This window comes from Lissotriton vulgaris, chromosome 5, assembly GCF_964263255.1.
Source record: "Lissotriton vulgaris chromosome 5, aLisVul1.2, whole genome shotgun sequence".
NCBI classification, from domain to species: Eukaryota; Metazoa; Chordata; class Amphibia; order Caudata; family Salamandridae; genus Lissotriton; species Lissotriton vulgaris.
Window position 1 is genome coordinate 1801055783 of NC_141693.1, and position 25119 is coordinate 1801080901.

The 25119-nt window shown below is 44.9% G+C and overlaps 1 protein-coding gene across 3 annotated transcripts in view; it reads left to right on the top strand.

Annotated features, from left to right (window-relative positions):
• The window catches only part of HAP1 (huntingtin associated protein 1), a 505788-nt gene that overhangs the window by 136999 nt on the left and 343670 nt on the right, over positions 1–25119 (top strand). The gene's annotated exons all lie outside the window — the stretch shown is intronic.

The following is a 25119-nucleotide window of genomic DNA, read 5'->3' on the forward strand; positions in this document are numbered from 1 at the left end:
AACAGGCATCCAGTCTCACTAACACACAATCCACACTCCTTACACATAGCAATCATACTAATAATCCCATATTTCACGCTCTCACCAAACAATAAAAACAACAGCCTATGTTATCTAATAGATTAACAGTTCACCAAATTACTCAAAGATGTTTTATCAATATTCATTGCTCAGCATTACACATGAAAAACAAACTGCAACTGAATTCAAGGTTTTACAAAGACTGTAGATCCTATTTGTTCTCTAAACAATACATAATTGGCTATAGATGACAGTGGGTTCATTTGTATTTTTAGAGCGGCTACATATATCTATACGCATTTCGGCAAGCACTCCTTCATCAGGACAGCCACATAAAGTCCAGTCGAAAGACTTATCGCCACAGGTGCTTGTGTGTGTGCTTGCAGTCTCTACAGGTCTCCTTAGTAGGGACACTCTACATTGTAGATTCTACAACGTGTAGGTGATTATTCTGCATAAAACAAAGATTTCTTGATTACATTGAAATCCCCCTGCAGATATTGTCTCTGCGTGAATGTACAGGCAGAGAAAAAACAAGTGGAAGCAACCGAAAAGAAGGAGTGCACTGTAGACTTGTCCTCTTTAACTGAGTCTGTTTGATGTTAAAACTCAAGGCTTTAGATGTGGTAGTCCAGTTGGGCCAACTGAAGCAAAGTAAGAATAAAACTCCTACCATGCACTGGTATGATAATGGTAAGCTTTTATCTGGACGGGGCCGGACTTGCTGTAGTGGGCATCCGGCATTTCCCCGGAGGCTGGGGGCCAATTTGCAGGGGAGGGAGCCGGTTTTTGCAACAGTGCAGCTAGATCGGCCCCCTGTAACAAAAGCAGCAGGGGGGCTGGTCTGTCAAAATTTCCAGGTCTGCTAGAATGCGGCTGGATAGTTTGCGGGCAGCACGGCATGTAATCATGGCCAGAGGTAGCACTGCTTATAATCATGGTGCAGCCTCGGACTCGCATCAGCCGGGCCACCACGTGCTAGCAATTGTTATTATCTCTGCTGCCTTGGCAGACTGGAGGGCCCTTCTTCTGAGTGAGGTTAGTGAAACTTTGCTATCACCTTATGTCTTCCTGGTCGTGGTCAGTGGGGAGAGAGGTTGTGTGCGCTGAGTTGAGGTGTTGACTGAGCCCCAATGTGCAGCTGTTCTGCTGCATCTCGGTTGTCTCTCCTCAATAGAGCCTTGGGAGAGAGGGTCTCTGAAGTGGCCTCTAGGCTCTTTCCTTTTTTGGTAAAGGAGCCCCCCTCATCGAACCACCTTTTTTAGGTCTCGCCTGTGCAGCACACATGCGCTGCCAAGAAGGGCCTTTAGCCATCGCTCTGCTCATTTTCAAGCACACACTCGTGCTTGTGGCGGCATCCACCTTGCAGGAGCGAGCAGTGGCGCGCTTGCTAATTGGCTGCTGCATGCTCCCGGAAGGCGGATGCCGCCACAAGCACAAGTGTGCTTGTCAACAGCTGCTGCTTGTTTCCAGTCATTAAGCACACTTGTTTTTGTTTAGCAATATTACAAATAGTAGATGGGATAAGCATTCAGTGCATTCATAAACATGCTCTTGTCAACAAAACAAATCTTCTTCCCAAAATATGAGCGCACAGACTGTAAATTGGGACCTTACCAGGCTTATATCACCAGTTTCCGTTATCTTCAGTTAAATATGACAGCCGAAATGACCGTCCTTAAAGTTTGCCAAACAACTCAAGACTGACAAATATATTCCTGAAAAACAACACCCCCTCCCGTGAAGACAATACTCTATTCAGTGACTCAAGAGAAGCCCAAACCCGCCAATCTGAAGAAACGCGTGAATGTTTTGCCTCAGGGATGGGCGCTCTCTTTCTTCGGCCTGTCTCCTCCCAGCCACTCCCCCCAGTGCTGAATGATGTGGGAAACATCCTTTACCACGCGGATTTTACTCCACAAGGCTTTAACAACGCGTCCATTACAACGCAAGTCGTAACCACGACTTGCGCTGGAGGGCGCTAGAGGATTAAGAATAGTATATTTACTCTTCCAACACCTTCCCTAGTGTCCACGGGGACTGGTGTTAGAATAGTAAATTATACTATTCTCAATTCGCGCTCCCAACGCAAGTCGTGGTAACGACTTGCATTGTAAGGGACGCGTTGTTAAAGTACGCGTTGTGACGGTACGCGTCGTACCGTCATACATCCGAACGATGTAGCAGCTTGCTCGCATGCAGCCTGGTTCGCGTGTGTTGATAAGGGTTTTTGCTGAAGATGTAGCTCTTGTCGGTAGAAGCAGGAAGTCAGGCCGACCCACTGCCGATCAAATCCATTTCAAACTAACCAGTTTCCCACAATCTGCAACTCACAGACTGCTACCGTATTACTTTCGGCTTACATGCCGTTGCATTGTGCAGCGGTGCCCTGGTGTTAAAGTGAAGCATATAGCTACCATTACCACAATTCAAAGTACTATGAGATGAGCAGCTAAAGCCTGGCGATCACCACAAACTTCGTAACCGCAGCTGTCTGTCTCCCGGAACTCAAGGGCGTCTTACTGTCGGCAATTGAAAAACAAGCATTTGCTATGCAATTGGTCTCGCATTTACGCGAGTTTGAGCTATTGACATTGCAAATAACAATGCCTTTTATTTTTGTTTTTGTTTTTAAAACATAAATAAAAGGCATTCTCATTTACAAAGCCAATAGCTTAAACTTGCGTAAATGCGAGACCTATTGCATTGTAAATGCTTGTTGTTCAGAGCAACAGGTCTCTCTTGCTCACAAGCAGAGGAAAATAAATCAGAAGCAGGATCCTTGATACTCAATCCTCATGCGAGGGCAGCTAGAACAGCACGTCACCCCCCCCTCCCCCCCCCCCCAATAGGGAGGTCTTAAAATGCAGAAAAGTTCAAACATTTAAACTAATGGAAACTGACAGTGCAAACATAGCTGAACAGCTTACCCAGTTTCATGCGTAAAGTGTGGATCATATCTATCAGGTGCCTTCCCAGACACCCACTAACAAATGTGCTCCATCCTAGCTTTAGTCTGAGTTTTCTGCACCCCTATCAGAGTCACGCAGTAAGTCTCTGTGTGCTCTGTTCTTCAGTTGCGTGACTGCTCACGTCACTGGCGGCATTTGAGTGAGTCTGCGAGTCACTCAGATGATAATAGTGAGATTTTGAACCGCTTCCAAGCTACTTTATCCGTTTTCCGCAATTTTAGCAAGAGTCTGATCCATGGAAGTCGTTTATATTTCTTACACTTTGCAGCAGTTACTGTAGTTTCTCGTTCCTCAAATATGTGCAATTTCTGATATTACTGTTTCCCTCGTCTTCATTGCTTGATTTTGCTCGCGAGAGAGTGTCTCTCATAATCCTTGAAATGTCACTCATAATTACTCCGAAATTATTAAAATGAAACCTTGGCAGCTATGCCAGGAGGGTGCATCCCATGGCAGGTGTGTGTGTGTGTGTGTGTGTGTGTGTGTGTGCTGGACTTGTAAAGCGCACAGCTGCCCGTAAGCGTCCCGGCGCTTGCTTAGGGAACCCGTCCTGGTATTCCCCTGTGAGAGACCACGGCAGGGTGTCCACAAGGTGAAAGCCAGGCATCCCGCCGCGAGGGGCCTTAGTGGAGATTAAGCAAGCTATTGCCCAGAGTCGCAGAGTGTGACCCCGTGAGTTGAGTAGGCACCAGAGCGAGAATTGTCGAGTCCGTGGAATTTTGAGCCCGAGACCCGCCGAGGCTACACATGAAAACAGATGCCAACTTCATTCATCCAATTCATCCATCTCAATCTCAATGAACTTATTGTTGAGCTTTCTCTCCGCCTCTCTGTGTGTATGATTGTTCTTTATTTTCTTATATATCTGGTTTCTTAATTCTTCTAATTCTAATTCTTCAGCCTTTCGCTTTCCTCTTTTATTCACTATATATTTTCTGCATTTCTGGCATTTGCAACAGATGAATATGATCAGAACAATCACACCTATTCCAACTATTGGCATCAGTATTTTCCATATAAGACTTTTACCTAAGTTAGAGAACCAACTACCTACAGAGGAGAGACCATCAGTCAGTCTCTTCCAGGCACTGTCAACCTCTAATGGTTTGAGTTCTTTTTCCAAATTAGTAATGTTTCTTATATACTTCTTAATTTCGACACTTTTATCAGGAATGTAAGTGCAACAATGTTGTGCCCTCAGCATCCTGCAGACTCCGCCCTCTTTTGCCAATAAGGTATCAAGAGCAAGGCGATTCTGTAAAACCATTGATCTGATCGCAACCATTTCGGTATTGATCATCAGAAATCCAGCAGCAGTGTCAGTTGATAACCGATCCACTACTGTAGATAATTTGCAGATTCTATGAGTATTCAGAACTACCCCCATTCCAGGTATCAGTGCACTAAAAATATCACCTATAATTTCTCCTACACTTTCACGTTTTCTACGCACTAAGCCATTAGTAATCTCATTGCTTCCAGCAGCATTGTTCACATGGTATATTTTCGGAAAGACAATGCCAAAGTAGCAGCTTCCATACCAGTGATCCGGCAATTTGAAATACGCCTTGTTTCCACATATATAATAAATTCCTGGAAACACAGGTTCTGACCCATTTTTGAAACCCCAACCTCCAATTACCTTGTAATTATGTTCACACTCGCTGGAACCAATGAATACATTGTTATAATAACTAGTCTTTTCTCTATGAAGACAGAGTTTCCCTTTCCGTTCAAAATCCAGCAACAGAGCAGGAGTAACTTCGCTTTGTGAGGTGTTATCCATGTTTTCTGCCCATCTAGGGGTTCTGTTCTTTTCGTCAGTTGCCTTTTTCTGAAACTTTTCCCTTCTCTTCTCTGCCATTTTCAAGAACATTTTCTCTTGTGCATGTAAGGAACACGTCAAGTTGTCTCTACGAGCTTCATTCAGATCTATGTCACCTATAGTCAGGAAATATTCCCCCATGTAGCGAGTCACTCCACCAAGGGTATGTACAAGGTTCAGATTCCCTCTAATAGGAAGTTCTGAAAAGATAACGTCAGTGTTCGAATAATAGTACTGTAAAGTGCTTCTATAAAATAAACTAGCTAAAATACTACAGGAAATTCCATAGGTCAGGGGTAAATGGTGGTATGTCACGCCTTCAGCTACTGAAGTAGGTAGCATCATGCAGACATAGCAATCTTCTATTTCCATAGCTTCTACATAGTGCACTAAAAGATTAGCGAAAACATTTAAGTGTGTCCTGTTCTTCATTTGGTGATAATGTAGTCCACCCTCATCTGATGCTTCTAAGTTGGGTCGTGTATGTCTCAGACTTATTGCATTGTCACGTCTTTCTACTCTTCGTGGTGTTTCTTCAGTATGTACAACTTCTGCGTCTTGTGTCGTCAAGTCTGTAGGATATATGTTAGGGTCTTTGCTTATCATAAAAGGTATAAACACTGTTAATCCTATCCATATCATTACTAGCACCACTACACTACAGATGCATACTTTACAGCAAGTTCTGCAACAGCTAAATCTGGACCTTCCAGTGACATTTGAATCAGACATTTTATCTTACAGGTGGCTTTCTCAACCCCTCTTCGTTTCTTTTTAGCAGAGGTTTTACTTCGCTTCACCTCAAGGAGGGTCTTTGTCAGAACTCCGATCAGTAATGGACCCTTCGTCGCCTTTGCCACAGGCTTCGGGCTCATCAATTTCTTCCAACACCAAATAGGTCCACTCAGGGCTTCGATACAGTCTGTTCTGTTTCTTTACTCTGCCGCCCTTTCGGATGGACTTTCCTCGGGCTTCTTTTCCTTCTCTTTCAGCCCTTTTTCGGTCTTTTAGTTTTTCTTCGACTGTTTTTATTCTTATTCTTAGTCTTTTTACATATCGGGGTTCCTCCTTCTTTTCGATCCTATTTGTAGTCGAGGAAACTTGCTCTTCCTCGTGAACTCTTTTGCTTTTTCTTCTTTGTCGCACTATTGCTTCAGCAGTGTCTTTTTCCCTTCCTGTCTGACTAGTTCCAGGTCTTTCATCTATTTCTTCTGCCTGGTCCTTAAGCTGACCTAGTTCAGGTTTAGACTGTATTTGATCTTCGTTAGTGAGTGATTCACTGGACTCTTCTTCCTGAACACGTTCATCTATTACTAACTGGCCTTGTTCATGCTCTTCGATCTCTTGATTTTCTTCCGCATGAACTTCTGCTTTGACTACTATCTGTCCCTTTCCAGTCTCCTCTGTCTCAGAAGGAGTGTCGATGACTTGATCTGTCCCTACTTGGCCTATTCCCTGATCAGATTTTATGATGGCTTTGATGATCTGACCTTCTCCTTCTTGTTCTGACTCACCTGCACTGTCCCACTCACAACCTAGGTAAGAGTATTTTCTGGTTCTTATTGGATCAAGAACCTGGTCATCAGCAGGAAACCATTCAACTTCTTGACTTGTGCCTGGTAGTACGATGTCAGCGGGATCCGGACCCTCTTCTGGAGTCTCCTCAGCTGGACTACCTTCGGCTTCAGTCGCGTTTTCTCCAGTCACCTTCTTCGTGTGACTTGCATGGATCCACTTTGGTACACCAGCACACTTCACAGCAGTTGTGGTGACAAGGATCACTTGTCGAGGCCTGCCCCACTTCGGTCCAAGGCAACTCGTCCGGGTGTGTTTCTTTAACACCACCCAATCACCTGGTCTCAGATTGTGTGCTGGAGTTGTAGGCCATTCGACAGCAGTCTCTCCAATCTGGTGAGAGATAGAACGCACTTGGTCACCCAACTGCCTGCAGTACTCTAGCACCATATCATCAGAAATACTTAGCAGTTTGTGTCCAGGTACCCATGCCTGTCGCATCATTCTTCCCATCAGCACTTCATGGGGGCTCAGGCCTGTCTTTCTGTTTGGAATACTTCTCAAGCTCATCAGCACCATGGGCAAAGCTTCTATCCAATTCATTTTTGTGGAGTCGCACAGTTTTGCCAGCCTGGACTTGAGAGTGCCGTTTATCTGCTCGACTATTCCAGAAGCCTCTGGATGATAGGCACAGTGCAGCCTTTGCTCCATTTTGAATGCTTTGCAGAGTTCCTTTAGGACCTCGTTTGAAAAATGTCCACCTTGGTCTGTTTCAATTGTCTCTGGAATTCCAAAGCGTGGTATCAGTTCCCTAAGTAATAATTTAGCTACAGTCAGGGCATCATTCTTCTTTGCTGGGTAAGCCTCCACCCACCGGGAAAACAAGCAAACTATGACCAGGACATATCGATATCCTTTGCACATGGGCATTGTTATGAAGTCTGCCTGCATCCTAATGAAGGGACCTTCTGCTCTCCCAATGGTACTTTGTTCCACTACTGTCTTCTTTCCTGCATTGAACTGTTGACACACTAAACACCTCTGACAAAGTTTGTCTGCTGTGCTCCTGAATTTTGGACTGTAGAACACCTTTTCAAACATTCGGCACATGGCATCCCTCCCAATATGTGTTGGTTCATGTATTATCCGTGCCATTGCGGTAACCAGTCGTTCAGGTAGTACAGGCTTACCAGTCACGTGAACCACAACACCATCTCCTTCCCTTGGTCGACATTCATCCTGCCTCCACATGTCCTTCTCTTTCCTGTCTGTGGTCTGCTGTAGTTCTCTCAATTCATCCCATGTTCCCAATCTTTCAAACAACATCAGTTGGCAGCTGCTTTCACCTCCCCATAATTTAATTAGGAGGGACATTTTGTGTCGGGCGCAGTACTGGGCAATTTGGTCAGCATATCTGTTTCCGGCTGTCACCTCGTCATTTCCAGATCGGTGAGCCGCACACTTGACCACAGCCAATTCTTTGGGCAATTGGATGGCTTCTAGTAAGTTTTGTACTGGTTTTCCATTTCGGATAGGAGAACCTGAGGAAGTCATGAATTCTCTTTGCAACCAGAGCTGGCCGAAGTCATGAACAACCCCATAACAGTACTGACTGTCAGTATAAACAGTTACTCTTTTGTTTTTCCCTATTTTACAAGCTCTTGTTAGAGCAATGAGTTCCGCTACTTGAGCAGATTTAACTTCGCAAAGATAGGAAGCTTCCAGGGTCTTTTCCAAAGTGACTACAGCATAGGCAGCACTCAAACCTCCATTCTCATGTCTCAAGCATGAACCATCCACAAACATTTTGAGGTCTTCATCAACCAAGGCCACTTCCCTGATATCAGGACGGGGTTTTGTGCTAAATTCAGTCAAGTCTATGCAGCTATGGTCAATTTCATCTCCTGCCTCTACATCAATGGGAAGGGGCAATAGAGTGGCAGGGTTTAAGATATTACATCGGGAGATTATTACATTTTCTGCACCAATGAGAATCCTCTCATACTTAGTCAGCCGACTAGGGGTGAGATACTGTGTCTTGGTTCGGGTGAGCAAGATCACAACTGAATGTGGAACAAATACAGTGACAGGATGTCCCATCACAATGTTCTCACTCTGCTCTAGGCTTGTACAGGTAGCAGCTACTGCTTTCAGGCACCCAGGTAATCCAGCCGCCACTGGATCTAGGGCGGCCGAAAAGTAGGCCACGGGACGTCTAATCAGACCATGTTCCTGGGTTAGGACCGAGAGCGCACAATTGTCTCTCGTGTCACAGAACAATTCAAAGTTCTTGGAATAGTCAGGCATTCCTAAGGCTGGAGCTGTGCACAGACAATTCCGCAATGTTACCCAAGCAGTCATGCATTCATCATTCCAACAGACTGGGTCTTCCGCTCCTTTCTTTGTCATGTTAATCAAGGGTTTAGCTATAGCCGCGAAACCCACGATCCACTGTCTGCAGTACCCAACAACTCCTAGGAACATTCTTACTTCTTTCTGGGTTACGGGTAGTGACATTTCTCGAATTATTTTAATTCTTTCTGTAGTGACTTTCCGGATCCCTTTCTCTATCTGGTGCCCCAGATATTTTACTGAGTTCTTGCAGAACTGTAATTTGTCTGGTGAGACCTTATGTCCTCCTTTTCCTAGGTGATTCAGCAAGGCAATGGTATCAGTGACACAGTCGTCTTGACTTCTAGATGCTATCAGCAGGTCATCTATGTACTGTACCAGGACAGACTCTTTAGGCAGTACTAAGGATTCAAGACATTTCTTTAGAATCTGGTTGAAAATCGATGGACTTTCGGTGTACCCCTGGGGGACACGATTCCAGACATAGACCTGGCTGTTGAATTCAAAACTGAAAAGGAATTTGCTTTCTGATGCAATGGGATGGAAAAGAACGCATGGCACAAGTCTATGACAGTGAACCATTCCGCCTCCCAAGGAATTTGATACAGTATTACTGCGGGGTTTGGCACTATGGGACAGCAAGGTACTACAATTTGGTTTACCTTGCGCAGGTCCTGCACTACCCGATATTTTCCGCTAGGCTTCTTAATTCCAAGTATGGGTGAATTACAGGGACTGCTCAACACTTCCTGAATTATGTTTGCTTTGAGCAATCTGTTTAATTCCTTTGCGACTCCTTCTTTCACTTCTGCACTCATTTTATACTGTTTGGTATTTGGGTATACAGCATTTGCTTTTATAGCTATTTTAACTGGGTCTACATTTGCCATTAAGCCTACATCTTTTCCAGTAAAATCCCAAACTTCAGGTATTACGCTCGATTGGAGTTCTTCAGGTAGACTTTCAATGGACATGGGCTTAATTTCTGTGTCGGGCCTCAGTAACATCAATTTATATAGGCCATCTTCATCTGGGGTCTGAATTTCAACACCATTTGGTGAGCAAAAGATGGTGCAACGCATTTTGCACAGCAAATCTCGTCCTAATAGGTTTACAGGACTGGAATCACAGACCACAAATCTGTGCATTTCCTTGAAATTTCCTATGGAAATTTCCATAGGTTCTGTTACCGGAGTACTGATTATCTGATTCGAAACTCCCACTACTTGGATAGCTTCTCCCGAGAGGGGTAGGTTAGGAACGTCCGCTGTTCTCACAGTCGAACAGGTAGCACCAGTGTCCAACAGAAAGGTGACATCTGTCCCTTCAACCTTTCCTTCAATGTATGGTCCAGTCTGGTCTACCGGTAAGGAGGCGCCAAGCACGCACTCCTTGTCCTCCCCTCTCAGGCCCCGTCAGTATTGATCATCACAGAGAAAAGTATAATTTAACAGGTACTGTGGAATGGGTGCATGTCTTTCATTCTCTCCTTCCCACACTTCGACCCTTTCATTCTGTTGACCCTGATTCCTATAATTCTGTCTAGGAGCGCGTGGCACCGGGGGTTGATTTACCTGCTGTTGGGTCTTTCGGATCCCCTCTTTCTGCACCTGTGGATTTAAACCATTTACGGGGGCATTACCAGCCTGCAAATTTGGACATTTGTCTCTCCAATGCCCCATGTGACCGCATCCGTGACAGGGGAATTTTTCCATAGCCTCTTCCCTACTCATTTTTACCCGGGGCCTGCCTCCACCCCCCGTAGTCGGATTTGGAGCATTATTAGTATTAGTCATTTTACTTAACTGTTTTTCTTGTTGTTCAGCTAATTTTACCTGAGCCCACATTACCTTCTCCTTTAGGGCTTTCTTTTTGTTCTCGATCTCATCTTCGCAGTATTTGGCATATTTGAGAACATCATCAATGGGTTTCCCTTGCCAACTGATTTTGTTGTCTCTAATCCACTGGGATATTTCAGGTCTCAATCCTAACACGAATCGATAACTGAAATGGGTCATATCCTTCATGTCCACATTATCGATTCCACTGTAAGTTTTGAACACCTGTAGTAACCTTTCATAAAAGGAGTGGACTGATTCATCACGCTCTTGGGTAGTTCTATCTATACGGGTCCAATCAGTTTCCTTGGCAGGTACCTTTTTCTTCAAGTATTGTATGACTTGTTCATACTTTCTCATTACTTCAGGTGCGGGAGCTCCAGTTACAGAGTGTCTCTCGTACTCCTCACTGGGCCAATCGATTTCAATTTTGCAGTCGGTCCACAAATCTACAGGCACCACAATGTCGAAAAACCCATCCAGGTCTTTCAGAAGACATTTCTGAACTTTTATGAAGCGTTCGACCTGTCGGTACCAATCGACTGGTTTCTCCCGTAATTTTGGAAAGTCATTGGTAAATGATACTATATCTTGTCTGGACCAAGGGACATGGACATATTTTCCCCCTGGGACTTCTCTCATGGGACATAATTTTTCTGGTTTGTCAGCTTCTTGTAGGACGTACTCAGCAGTCCGTGGTCTCTCCTTGCTATCCTCCTTTTTCTTTGCCCACCTGGCTTTCCACTTGTCTAGATCTCCCCATTTCTGTGCTAAGTTTATCAGTTCTTTAATCTGCGTCTTCTTCCCTGCGGTATTCAGGTTTTCTAGATCTTTGTCTGAAAATTCTACCCTGTAGGATTTCTGTAGTACCTTGGATCTGCTGATATCTATTCCCATACATACTGCTGTGTCCATTAATTTGTCATAGTATATTTTTGCGTTTCGAGTAAGGTGTTTGCACATGAACAACAACTCATCTTCCTCCCGGACATTCAATCGTTCTAAACCGACATTCCCTGCGCTCAGTTCCTCTAGCTCTATTCTTAGCTTATAAATATCTAGTGGTTTCGGATGAGGGGTTCCCTTTTCTAATTCTCGGGTCCATCTTTCTATTTCCTCGGGAGTTACCACTGTCGCACTTTGAGTTCCTGATGAAGACTCTATTAGTACGTCTTTGTTCCCAGTCTGAGTTCCCATTCGAGACATACTAGGTCCCTGTTCCCTATTAGGCAGATCCATCAAGGAAGCCATGGACTCACATTCACTTGCTTGGTCATCAATAATGAGTGGTTCCCTTCTGGGCGGGGGCATCATCGGGGTTATGACTGGAGTTTTGGGAGTATTCATTCTGTCCCCATATAGAGGAAAAACTGGACCAATGGTTACTGGAATCGTCAGGGCTTCAGGATTTGGATTTATCTGAGCTATGGCATGTATGAGATCATTCCGCTGTCCTCTCAAGGCCTCCCTTTCCTGCTCGTGTAATACTCGATTCATGGGGGGATCCTGTATCATTTGGGGTACTAGAGAAGGATATATATTCGGAGCAGATGGAGTGGATAAAACTGGTCTTTCCTCGCCAAAGGGGTTGTAATTCGGAACCACGGGGTCGGGTCTACCAAATCCCTCTCCTCCCGCTCTTTTCTGTTCTATCCCTGTGGAATCGGCTTCACTAGTACTTCTTCTTCCTGAAGGTCTCAATGGAGTAGTTATGCTTTGAGATCTGGTGTCTTCATTATAAGGCGGGGGACCTTTCATAAATAAGTCCTCTAAAAATTAATCTTCCGATTCACCCAGGGGCATCATGTGTCGGGTTTTCTCAGTACATTTCTTCCCTCCCACCATTTCATTAGCTCCGAACATGGGGAATAACCCTTCTACCATCATATTTTGTCTCCACTGTTTCAATTTCTGCTCCTTGGTTTCTTTTACCATTTTTGGATACCATCGGGTCACTCCCTTGTCCATTCGGGGTCTGTCTCGCTCTAGAGCCTCAATTTCCCATTCCTCTAAAGCTTCATACTGAGTTAATCTAGGTCTGGGATGTAATTCATTCATTCGGGTCCTCAGGTTAAATAGGACTCTCCTGTTAAAAGTACCATCAATGGGAAAGGCTAAAACTCCATCCTCCGCAGTGTACTTTACCCAGTTCTCTAACCATACACAGGTATGATACCCTTTCTCTAACATCATGAAAGAGGCTGGAGTATTTGGCGGAGGAATGATCACGCCCTCCCTAGTTCGTACGGGTTTGTCAGTTTTGAAGAAATTCTTTATTTTGCTGGCAAATGACATTTTTCTCTTTCCTCCGTACATGTTGTGAGGTCTGCCTTTGCTCATCAACTCTTTATGACACCCTAGATTTCGTGGATCAGGCAGAAAATCAGGGTACCACATACACCGCTCGTAACAAACTATAAGCTCGGTGCGGAAAATTTTTACTTCGTTTGTGCTTCCAATACTAGCGCGACTCCAATTTCTCAGCAACCAATCAGTGCAGAGGTTGCAAAAAAGTTCTTGACCAATGGGTGTGCGGCCTTTTCGCGAGACGCGTTCTCACGCTCAGGCACTCACCCCTCCCTTACAATTTCAGCTTCACTACACACCCCGCTGGTTTAACCAATCCCAGCGCGGCACGGAGTGACGTCAGAGCAGCCCTTCGACTGTCTCCCTCCTTTACAAGGTAACGGAAACTTTGTATTTTCTCTAAGGTGCTATTGTTAATTTTAGTCAACAACGTGTAACATTCGCCATTGTGTAGGAGTGTTCTAAAGAGATAGAAAGTTCTTCTTTTACTGCAAGTAAACCACTTCTGTCTACTTTTCATACACTTCGGATAGACTTCTCTTGCCTACCCTCACGCAAGCATTAGAAAACCTGCTATTACCCAGTCTCATCCACTTCTTTCCGGGATATATACTAAGCCTGGGGTTCGTCAGCGTTTCCCTTTGCTATCATACAAGCTCCGATGACTCTATTACTCCCTTAGTGTGACCCTTACTAGGTGATATCAGACCAAGGTTTCTATCAGCAGTCCCGTTACTTTCATTCATACAGTTTTCCGAAAAAGACCTAATTAGCGCTTCCAGTTCCACTTGAACCATGCACTAACCTTTCCTCCCTACAAATGACCTCAGAACGCGATGGATTCTACTCACCATCCGTTATACAATTCCCCGGGGATTTCAGACAACACTCAACAATCACACACAATTGGTTAACAAAACATATACTATTTAGCAGCAATACATATATAAAATCATTTTAAACAATTTTGAAATCGATTTCTTTTGCAATAAAATATTAAGTAACACAATCAATATTAAAAAAACAATTTTAGCAGCACATTTATTTTTCACGGTTTATTTTCTAACTATCTTATCTACCTATCTTACTAGTCCTAACCATTCCTCTGCTTACCAGAAATTACTGATAGAGCGCGCGGGTCACCCGGGTCACTAGATTTCCAAATTTTCCACGCACTGGGCCCTGGCGTGCATATGATGACCGTGTTTTGCATGAACCGGGTGAAACCTCTGTCACGCTCTTATGAGTAATCGAGTGGGCGACTCTTACACCACTCACTATTCATGTACCTGACTTACCACAGGCACATTACTCCTGACAGATCAGGAGCTAGCAGTGGACAGGTGATAAGGGTTTTCCTAAAAAGGAGAAAATTCTACTTTACACATTTAATACCTTTAATATTTACTTTAAAGTATAATGACCACAGACACCTTGATGGTTTTAAGGGTTTTATATAGTATAAGTTTAGAACGAAAATGCCATTACAAGTAGGCAAATGCAAAGCAATACATCGATGATTAAAATCAGAACCAGGATGTAACTATGAAGGAGAGGGAGTATCATAGAGTAAAAGGGAACACTATAGGGCATGAATCATAATGGACATTTATCTAATACAGTTTAATCTAGGGCAAGGACGTGAGGAAGACCTAATGTGTGACCTAATAATTTTATACTATTTCCTAAACCTTATGCTATCTTTCTAACTTCACGGCAACCATACTAAGGGAAAGGGAATAAGTGGAACAAGCTAGATAAACAGTCGGGTTTAACAATGTCCTATAGGAAGGGTAAAAGTGGAACATTTACTAATAATCAATTGCATGAAATTACATTCAAAGGAGAAATGGAGAATATCACAGGCAAGATTGCTTTAATCAGAGGAGGAAAAGTTTAGGGTATAGTATAGACAGACACCTATGCCAATATTTACCTAGGTGAGAATGAGGACTAACCCTGGCCACGGGTCAGTTGGGAAAGAACGGGACAAGGACCCTCAAGGATTTCAGGAAATACCAGAAGGTGAGCAGGTACAGCTCATGGACAGTCAGGACAGGATACCCCTCAGGTCTGGGTCAGGACTGGGTTCACCAAGGCACGACCAACCCCTCACAGCATCGGATGCAACGCCAGCGTTACCCCCTCTTCTGCACGGAATCTGCCAATAACCCCGATTGGGTTTTCGAATCTCCCAGCAAAGTGCTTCGCTTAGCACTTAGGACTAATTTCCACCCCTTGGAGTTTGTGGAAAGTTTCAGGCAGAATGCTCCGCAGCACTCTGTATCAGGCACCTATAGAGTTCGTAGGGTCAGTGACAGGTCTGCTAGTCGGACAAGTCGGACAATTTCTCTAAGCTAAGCTAGGCTATATATACAGTTTTAAGTCCCCAATACCACCCATAAATGTTGCAAAATGACAAAGTCCCATCTTCTGATTGGTCAAGGGAGGTGGTTTAAGACATTTGTCACCACCTATATTTCTATTACGTATTTCACGTGACATTACCCTCCCCCTAACATCTGGGTTCCCAGGCATATGTGTGGGAAAGTACAATAGTGAAGAAAAGGTTTGCAACATTGTTGCGCATTCAGAGTAAAAATAGCAGGTCTTCAAGGGCAAAGGTGCGCCGGGAAAGGACAGTCCCCTTTTCAATGGCCAACTGGCCAGGTTCCATTGCTGCACGTCCCAGATCTTTGATCACGTGATGAGGGATACGTCAGCTTCAAAATGGTTCCTATCCCCGCTTCAAGGCCCTCATTTACGCGGTACATGAAAAGTAAGCGAAAACAAATTAATAACACAGAATAAAATGAATACACTGTACACCATGACCAATTACTCTTAATCCCTTATTTTATAATACTTATAGCATTAAGAGTTAGTGCAGAAAAGATGCATAGACAAAAGCGGCTTAAGATAGCATGAAGCATGATTAGTGACAAGCGGCCATTTTAACACCACTGCGCATGAGCAAACTTTTCCCTCCAGATTGCGAGTGCGTCACATCACATGGGTATGACCGACGCATGCGCAGACTGGATTTCTGCAAAGCGGCCATTTTATTAATGTGCAAGCTTGATTATGATGAAAAAACACATAGGCAAGCCTCCTAGGGACACCCGTGTGTTGGGGAAATACAAATAAATGACAAACAATCGGAGTTAGTACAGTTATGATTTAAGGCGAGGTTCATGAAAGAGAGCAAGTCGCGTTACGTGCGAATCCTTGCTCCATCAGGCACCAGAGCGAGAATTGTCGAGTCCGTGGAATTTTGAGCCCGAGACCCGCCGAGGCGGGGAATCGAACCCTGGTCCACGGTCGATCTCAGCTTCCGGGTCTGCCGCCTCTAACCACTGAACCACGCTTCAAAGGTTCTCTAGGAAATGAGTCTTGTCCTAAACCTGAGTGAGCTATGGGTAGATAGTGGGCGCGAGGGTCCATGAAGTCAGGCCCCTCCCACCCTCTTGCACGTGCTCAGATCGGACACAAGCAGATGCACTGGAGCAGGGGGCGGAATCTCCCCCGTATCCAGGCCAGGATTCACCCCTCCCTGCCTTGAATCGGCTTCCGTCTTGTATCACTCCGAGAAGGACTCTTTGGGCCTGATTTCTTCCATAAACCAAGAGACGACTCATCCGCCCTGTTTACAGTGTATAGATGTCTGTGCTCTCTTAATGGGGCGGTCGGGACATAAGCTGCTGTTTCTCGCACCTGGAAAACTTTAAATCATGCCCTTTGTGTTAACCCAGAGGCCTCTCTTACCAAGGTTACCCTTCCCGAACCGCTCGCTAAGTGGGGCAAGTAAGTCAGCAACTCACAAAATTGTGAAAGTTATTGAACATTTGGCAGGCTTTTCAAAAATGCGAAGTTTACCAAATTAAGAAAATAAATAGAGCAACAGCTTGAGAAAACAATGCCTGCTGCCATCGGGGGTAGCGGGTGTACTGGTGGTGTTGTGTAGCCACCCCTCGCCAGTGCCCCTACCCCTGGTACCTACTTCGGAGGCAGATGTTTTCTTTTTGTTCGCCTCTAGGCAGGAGCATCCCCTAAGAATGAACACAGAAGAGGCCTGGTTGAAAATTATAATTACTATCACACAATTGAATTTTCCAAAGCTCCATGGTGACCGTTCTAATGCGCTACACATTAAGCTATTAGTTTTATAGCCAAAGACCTTTGGTTTACTGAGATTTTTGAGCCCATAATTCCAGCGTTAGAAACAAAATTGGAAAGAACAAAAACACCCAGAAGGTAGCATGCCTTTTACAACAAAAAAAGGGATACTGGCTTAGGGTTTCTTACTAGACGCGGGTCTGCTTAGCAATTAGGCACTAGCTGAGCTCTGAAGGATAGAGAGCTGAGTCAGCCCTGCAGAGATTCAGACCCTGGTCCTGCAGGTTAAACACACCCCTCTGCAGGTGGCGAGAAACCAAATGAGCTGTCTTATGAGCTATGAGAAGGGCAACTAGAATGATGTGGCAAGGTATTGCCAAATTATGTGGAAGGGTAAACTAAATGGTCCAGCAAAGGAAAAGCACATCAGGCAGCTTATTTTGCGGTTAGAAGCTACACACACTGATACAACAGAGACCTCTGTGCCATTATAGTCCTGCCCATTATAGTCCTGCAGAGGGTTTTAAGGAATGGAAACTATACACATTCAATTGAATTTTTTGTGCACGTAGGGTACCCTCGTTGCATTTCCTAGTGGCCCTGGCTATGAATCAGGTGTCCCGTGTCTTCCCTGGTTTACCTTTAGGAGCATCTGGCTCCCTGTGTCTGTGCTGGGAACACGCCCTGACTTTCAGTTTGACCCGAGTTCTGGTTTTGCGAGCAGGTGACATCTCTCGTGCACCTTCATTTGCCTTTCTGCTTCCCGTCAGGGTGATAAGCCCTTTATGACGCCTGTATCAGCACGCGCACCGCCGGCCGGCACGTACGCACCTTTAGTCTTCTTAAACCAGGGACCTAGCTACCATTGGTGCAGGAGGTGCAGTGGCACCGGGGCCTAGAGTCCTCAGAGGCCCATTGAAACCTGGCCATGCTGTATTTCACTACCCCAGCAGCAGCCAAATATGCCATTTTCCTAGCTTACACCAGCCCTATGGCAGCCTTACTACGCTTGTGTCTGCAGCCTGAACTAGGCCCAGGCACCCCTAACCTGCTCTGGAGAACTCCTGACATGGAGGGCGAAAGCACGTGCTTTGGTCCTAGACTGGTTCATTAGATCCTACTTTGGGTGTGGTTTTCCTGCACCATCCGTAGACGAGATCTAGGCATTAACCTTTGTAGCAGTCCGTAAAAGGTGAGACCCCACCCTTTCATCCCCCTGGTCCTTACTTCATTGAGGTGGGTCCACTTCCCCAGTCTGTAGCCAAAGGTCGAACGTGCTAAAACACAGAGGAGTCCTTTTCAGTCACGCCCTCTGCTAAACTGGGGATCTCACACTCCTGACGCTATTTTCTCTATATAATATGGAACAGGGACTCTGTGTCCTGGTTTGTCCAGAATTTGTTTATGGTATCATCGTGCTGTGGCGCAGCCAGGGGACATATTGTTTGGCTTGGTATAGGGCATCCTGTTCGGCTTAGTGTAGGGAATCCTGTTCGGCTTGGTGTAGGGAATCCTGTTCGGCTTGGTGTAGGGAATCCTGTTCGGCTTGGTGTAGGATATCCTGTTCGACTTGGTGTAGGATATCCTGTTCGGCTTGGTGTAGGGAATCCTGTTCGGCTTGGTGTAGGATATCCTGTTCGACTTGGTGTAGGATATCCTGTTCGGCTTGGTGTAGGATATCCTGTTCGGCTTGGTGTAGGAAACCCCTTTCGACTTGGTGTAGGATATCCTGTTCGGCTTGGTGTAGGGAATCCTGTTCGGCTTGGTGTAGGGAATCCTGTTCGGCTTGGTGTAGGATATCCTGTTCGACTTGGTGTAGGATATCCCGTTCGGCTTGGTGTGGGACATCCCGTTCGACTTGGTGTAGGATATCCTGTTCGGCTTGGTGTAGGGTATCCTGCTGGGTTTGGTGTAGGATATCCTGTTCGGATTGGTGTAGGGCATCCTGTTTGGCTTGGTGTAGGGTATCCTGCTGGGTTTGGTGTAGGATATCCTGTTCGACTTGGTGTAGGGCATCCTGTTCGGCTTGGTGTAGGGCATCCTGTTCGGCTTGGGGTAGGACACCCCGTTCTGCTTTGTGTAGAATATCCTGGTTAACTTGGTGTAAGACATCCTGTTCGGCTTGGCTCACAAAACAGGCTCAGTTGATTGATATTAGCTTCTCGGATCCTGCTAGCTCAAACCTAGGTGAAGTAGTAGTGCAGGCAGTAGGGTACCATTCTCATGAGTCTGTGGACTGGTTCTCTTCTGCTCTATTTGGTTGGGCGTTGTATAGTGCATCAGACTTGGACAACCCCCAGTCTTGAGGAACGCAGATTGAGGCGGCATCGTTCATGTGGTTTGGTTACGGCTGGCAGTCTCCAAGCAAGAGGGTTGTGTTTGCAGGCCTTGTTGAACCGGCCAGACCTGGCATTTCATAGGCTCACTGGGCCTCTGCTGGATTCTGGTTCTCCTCTTATAACAATGAGAGAAAGTTATTACACGGCAATGTGAGGACATGGGCGTCTTATATGTTGTAACTGGAACGTTTGAATGGCAGAAGATAACCGATTTCGGTAAGTTAGGGGCAAAGTATGCTAAGTAGAGAGGGTGGCAGAAGCCAGCTGGATGGTTTCGTGAGTTGAACGCTTACTACTAAAAAAGTTGTGAACTTCTTATAACAAGTTCAAATTCAAACTTCTGTACTCCTCAAAGTCAGTAAACTTAGTACCAATACATTTGGGAATGTTAACAGTTGTTATTTACAGCATTTATAAATGCCGTCTTGTATGAAACTCTCTATAAAAACAAATTATTATTATTCCCCATTCCAGATCTTGTGACACATTTTGACAGAAGTTGGTGTTGTCTGAAACTAGTTTATTATGGTCAGAATATCTCTTTTTGTACAGCCCCTGCCAGAAAAGAGAAGAGCTCCTGCTGAAGCATCCGAGCTTAGGTAATGTGATGCCTGCCTGGGGTTGCTGGGACCACTCCATGAAGAAAACAATGGGGTGAGAAAGAGAAGAGATTCAGCAAGCAAAGATGAGAAACCTGTGTGCATAGAGCTGAATCTGGGGAGCAGAATACGGTTCCAATTTAGTGAGGAGGAGGAGGATGACTTTGGAAATGTTTTACTGAGCACAACAGGCGAGCCTGCACGCATCAGATATTCACAGAAAACATCATGTTTAAAGAATATTCTTTGACAAATATATGTTGGACACAGACCATCAGCACAAACAGCAGCCATTGAGGTAAGAGCGTAGTGAAGATGGTCAAATCCTTTATCCTTAAAAGAAGAAGCACTACCTAATGAGCTCCTTAAGACCAATGAAGCAACTTTCTTGATCAATTGCAGGGACAACTCCACAGCAAAGAGAAAACCAAGCATACGTAAGGGCTATTGGTCTTACCCATGATGCCTTTTGGCTTTACCAGGGCTTGTTTTCCTTCCAGATGTCCACTGCACGTGCATATGCAGCAGCCACCTTAGAATGGAATTTGATTTAATTTAAGAAAAAATATTCAAACGCCCCTGCTAAAAAGGTCTGTGCAGGCGCAGCAGCCATCTTGTTATGATGGAGGCACTGTGACCGAGTGGGGGCCGGGAAGGCAAGCGGGCGGTAAGGGGGCTAATTTTTAAATAAACAGATCAGGGTGGAATAAGAAGGGAATGAGAAAGAGGCAGAGAGAGATGGAGAAATTAGTCTCTCATGCACTGCACTGCATGTTCTGAAGCAAGCAATGGAAGTATACATTGATCCAGTCAAAACATGGTGAGGCCAAAGTGCTCCACAGGTGGGACAAACACAAGAGTAGAGAGGAAAACCATTAGGACAGGCATGGAAATCAGACAAGAAGCCCATCCAGTCATGAGCAAGAAATGAACATAAAGCCTTCTCTAAGGGCTTGATTTAGACCTTGGCGGACGGGTTACTCCTTCACAACGCTGACGGATATCCCGTCTGCCGAAATATAAATCCTATTATATCTTATGGGCTTTATATTTCTGCGGACAGAATATCCGTCACTGTTGTGATGGAGTAACCCGCCCGCCAAGATCTCAATCAGGGCTCAGTCTTCATTGGATACCGTGGGTGTGTTTGTCATCGAGAACAAAAGGATCTGACAATGCAATGTCTTCCAGAAGTGAAGGGTCTTGCGTTTATGCAATGGAGGTCAGTCGTTTCTATGGCAAAATCAGAGTATCAGATCATAAATAAAATAAAAGTGCCAACGAGCAAAGTATTATACTACTGCTGGCACCACATACAGTTCCTGCCACCTTTTCCGAATGGCAGTGCCAGCATTACCTACTATCACACTTAAAGAAGTGTGACATTTTGGACTATTGCAGGTCACCCCAAGCTGTAGGGATGGATATTAGTGCGAGTGTTATCACTTTTTTCATACATTGAATTGCTAAGCATCTATGTGTTCTGCTAAAATAAAATAGGCTGAGAGAGCCACCATATGGTGTACTCTCTCTCAAAAGCAAGAGGAGTTGGCCTAACGGCTAGGGCGGTCGACCTCAAATTTGGGGAAACCGGGTTCGAGTCTCGGCAAGGACACCCAACATCCTGTGATTCTGGGCAAATCACTTAATTTCCCTGTGCCTAACAAAAATGAATGTGTCCTCATTTAATGCAACTGGTGCTCGTGTAAAGTGCTCTGATACGCGATACCTTCGGGTCAAGTTTGCGCTATATAAAACTCCTTAAAAAAAAAGTGTCGGTGTTTAAAAATAAGTGCTAATTCCAAGCACAGGATAACACAGGCACAAGGGCCCAGATGTAGGTAAAATAGATTTACCGAATTTTAATTACCGAATTCTACCGATTCGGTAATTAAAAATCAGTAAATCTTAGGGGTGGATATGTAGGAACATCCAGATGTTCCTTTTACCGAATCGGTAAATATCTGTATTTACCGATTCGGTAAATACCGACCGGCAATGCCCCATTCATTCCTATGGGCTTTGAAGCCCATAGGAATGAATGGGGCATTACCGGTCGGTATTTACCGAATCGGTAAATACCGATTTTGACAAGGGTGCAGGGGGTGTCACTTTGACACCCTCTAGCACCCCCAAAAAAGATTCGGGGGCCATGTGGCAGGCATACCTGCCCTACGGGCAGGTCTGCCTGTCATATGGCACAGGTGTGCATGCACACACGTGCATGCACACCGGAATCGGTATTTTACCATGAAGTTGGATTTCATGGTAAAATACCGATTCTGTAAGGCTTGTGGGACTCAGAAGAGTCCCACCTACATCTCATTGTTACCGAATCGGTAAAAATACCGATTCGGTATTTTACAGATTCGGTAAATTTACCGATCGGTAAATTTACCGAATCTGTAAAATATGTGGCCCTACATACCATTTTGTGAATCTCGGTCGGTAACGGCCGAAAATACCGATTTTCGGCCGTTACCGACCGACCTACATCCGGCCCAAGATGAGTACTGATCAGAACCAGATTAGACAAAGTAATGTAGCATCTTTAGTTTGATGCATCCTCAAAAATGACAGAAGCTGTTTATTTCTTACTATAAACCTGGGATGGAACCAACCATGGATAAATTGGCAATGAAGTGGCAAAACCCAGAAAACGCAACTAAACGAAACTGGAAAAGATTCACTTTGGAGATCGCATCTGATTTCTATTTTATCTCTCTTTCCTCTCTTTGTTCTTCTTTCTTGCCCTGCTTTATTTATATATTAAGTATTTTATTGTTTGCCTCTTCTTCCTCTAGAGAATTTATTAGAATATATGAACTATGCAGGTTTACCAGATGACTCCCTGTTACCAGAGGCACCAGCTTCCAATCCTGGACTGTCCTTGTGGCAATCATAGTTTTGAGGTGTGCCGGGCAACCTGGGGTCTCTGGGTCTCTGGAACGAACCAGGACTACGAATCCCCCTGTGGAATATGCGTCTAGATTGCAGCCTTGGACTGAAAAAAAAGATGTCTCTGAAGACATTGCGTTATATGGTAACCTTGAAATATTTTCACTTTCGTAGGTTTAAATGTTGCTACCCCCTTTATGAATAATAAAAAGCATCCACAAACCAACCCCCAAGAGGAGGAAACACAACCTATGCTTGTGAAAATCTGCACTAAACATGCGTAAGGGACTGAAGAATATGACAAGTCTTTCATGTGATTGTCCCTGATAACCCGCATAATTCTTTTTGTGCGCGTGGCCTGGGATCACGTCATCTCGGGCCTGACAGCAAGCTGTCTGGTGCCATTATCACAGCCCCTTTGTTGTTTAAAGTCCTGATTATTATTGGAAATCTGGTTAACTGGAGTCTACGCACTAATGCACCTGTGGCGTGTGCAGGGGGGTGTCAGCCCTAACATGATTACACTCTAAAGGAGATTGAGAGGTGGCTGGCCTGTTGAGTTGTATAGATTCCATATTCAGTCACAGGCAGGTGCAGAAGAGCTTCCTGTGGCTTTCAGCTTGTGTGTGTTAGTATTGCCTGAGAAACCCACCCGTGTGCTACTTTGATCGAACTGCTTGATATTGTGGGGTGTTGTGGGGTGTCTGGTAGTATCACTGGATGCACTTCTCTGATAATTCTACTTGTGTGCAGTGGCTTGGGATGTATGTCAACAGCAGTAAACAATGGTTAAGCAGGGAACGCTTGGATGCGCTTCTTTAATAACACAGCATGTTTAAATACACTGCTGTGGGGTGTGCAGCTTGTTGCTGTGGAGGACCCTAGAGTGTGTTTCTCTGATAGTGCAGCTTGTTTATGTGCACTGGTTTGGAGTGTGTTTCTCTGGTAGTAAAACTTGTTTATGTGCACTGCTTTGGAATGTGTTTCTCTGATAGTGCAGCTTGTTTATGTGCACTGCTTTGGAGTGTTTTTCTAGTAGTGCAGCTTGTTTATGTGCACTGATTTGAAGTGTGTTTCTCTGGTAGAGCAGCTTGTTTATGTGCACTGCTTTGGAGTGTGCTTCTCTGATAGTGCAGCTTGTTTATGTGCACCGGTTTGAAGTGTGCTCCTCTGGCAGTACAACATGTTTATGTGTTGAACCCTGGAGTGTGCTCCTCTGATAGTGCAGCTTGTATGTGGAGAACCCTGGGATATGCATCTCTGATAGTGCAGCTTGTTTATGTGCAGGGTATTGTGGCAGGCTTGTCTGATAGCGCAGCATGTTTATGTGGAGAGCCCTGGAGTGGGTTTCTCTGATAGTGTAGCTTGTTTATGTGCGCTGGTCTGGAGCGTGTTTCTCTGATAGTGCTGCTTGTTTGTATCTACTGGTTTGGAGTGTGTTTTTCTGATAGTGCAGCTTGTTTATGTGCACTGATTTGGAGTGTGTTTCTCTGATAGTGCAGCTTGTTTATGTGCACTGCTTTGAAGTGTGTTTCTCTGGTAGAGCAGCTTGTTTATGTGCACTGCTTTGGAGTGTGCTTCTCTGATAGTGCAGCTTGTTTATATCTACTGGTTTGGAGTGTGTTTATCTAATAGTGCAGCTTCTTTATGTGCACTGATTTGGAGTGTGTTTCTCTGATAGTGCAGCTTGTTTATGTGCACTGATTTGGAGTGTGTTTCTCTGGTAGTTCAGCTTTTTTATGTGCACTGGTTTGTAGTGTGTTTCTCTGATAGTGCAGCTTGTTTGTGTCTACTGGTTTGGAGTGTGTATCTCTGGTAGTGCAGCTTTTTTATGTGCACTGGTTTGTAGTGTGTTTCTCTGATAGTGCAGCTTGTTTGTGTCTACTGGTTTGGAGTGTGTATCTCTGGTAGTGCAGCTTTTTTATGTGCACTGGTTTGGAGTGGGTTTCTCTGACAGTGCAGCTTGTTAATGTCTACTGGTTTGGAGTGTGTTTCTCTGATAGTGCAGCTTGTTTATGAATTTCCAGACCCACTCCTGAGGCGGAAGCCGGGAGGTGGCGGTACGATCTCTTTTGCTTTGCACTAATTTTAATATTGTTGTGGTGTCACCTATTTTCTGGCATTTTAACTGCGAATCAGTTACAAAAAGACGCTCTACGCCCTCATAACTCCTTTGGGGCAGTAGCCCTTCGCTCCTACTTTCGCACAGCCGATCTGAACGCTGTTGCGAATCAGGTTCACTTGAGCGGCCGCCATCAACACAGGTGTGCTCGCTGACCACCCCCCCTTGAGGCCACGCCCCCCTGCCTGCCTATTTAAACGCTGACAACTAGCGTC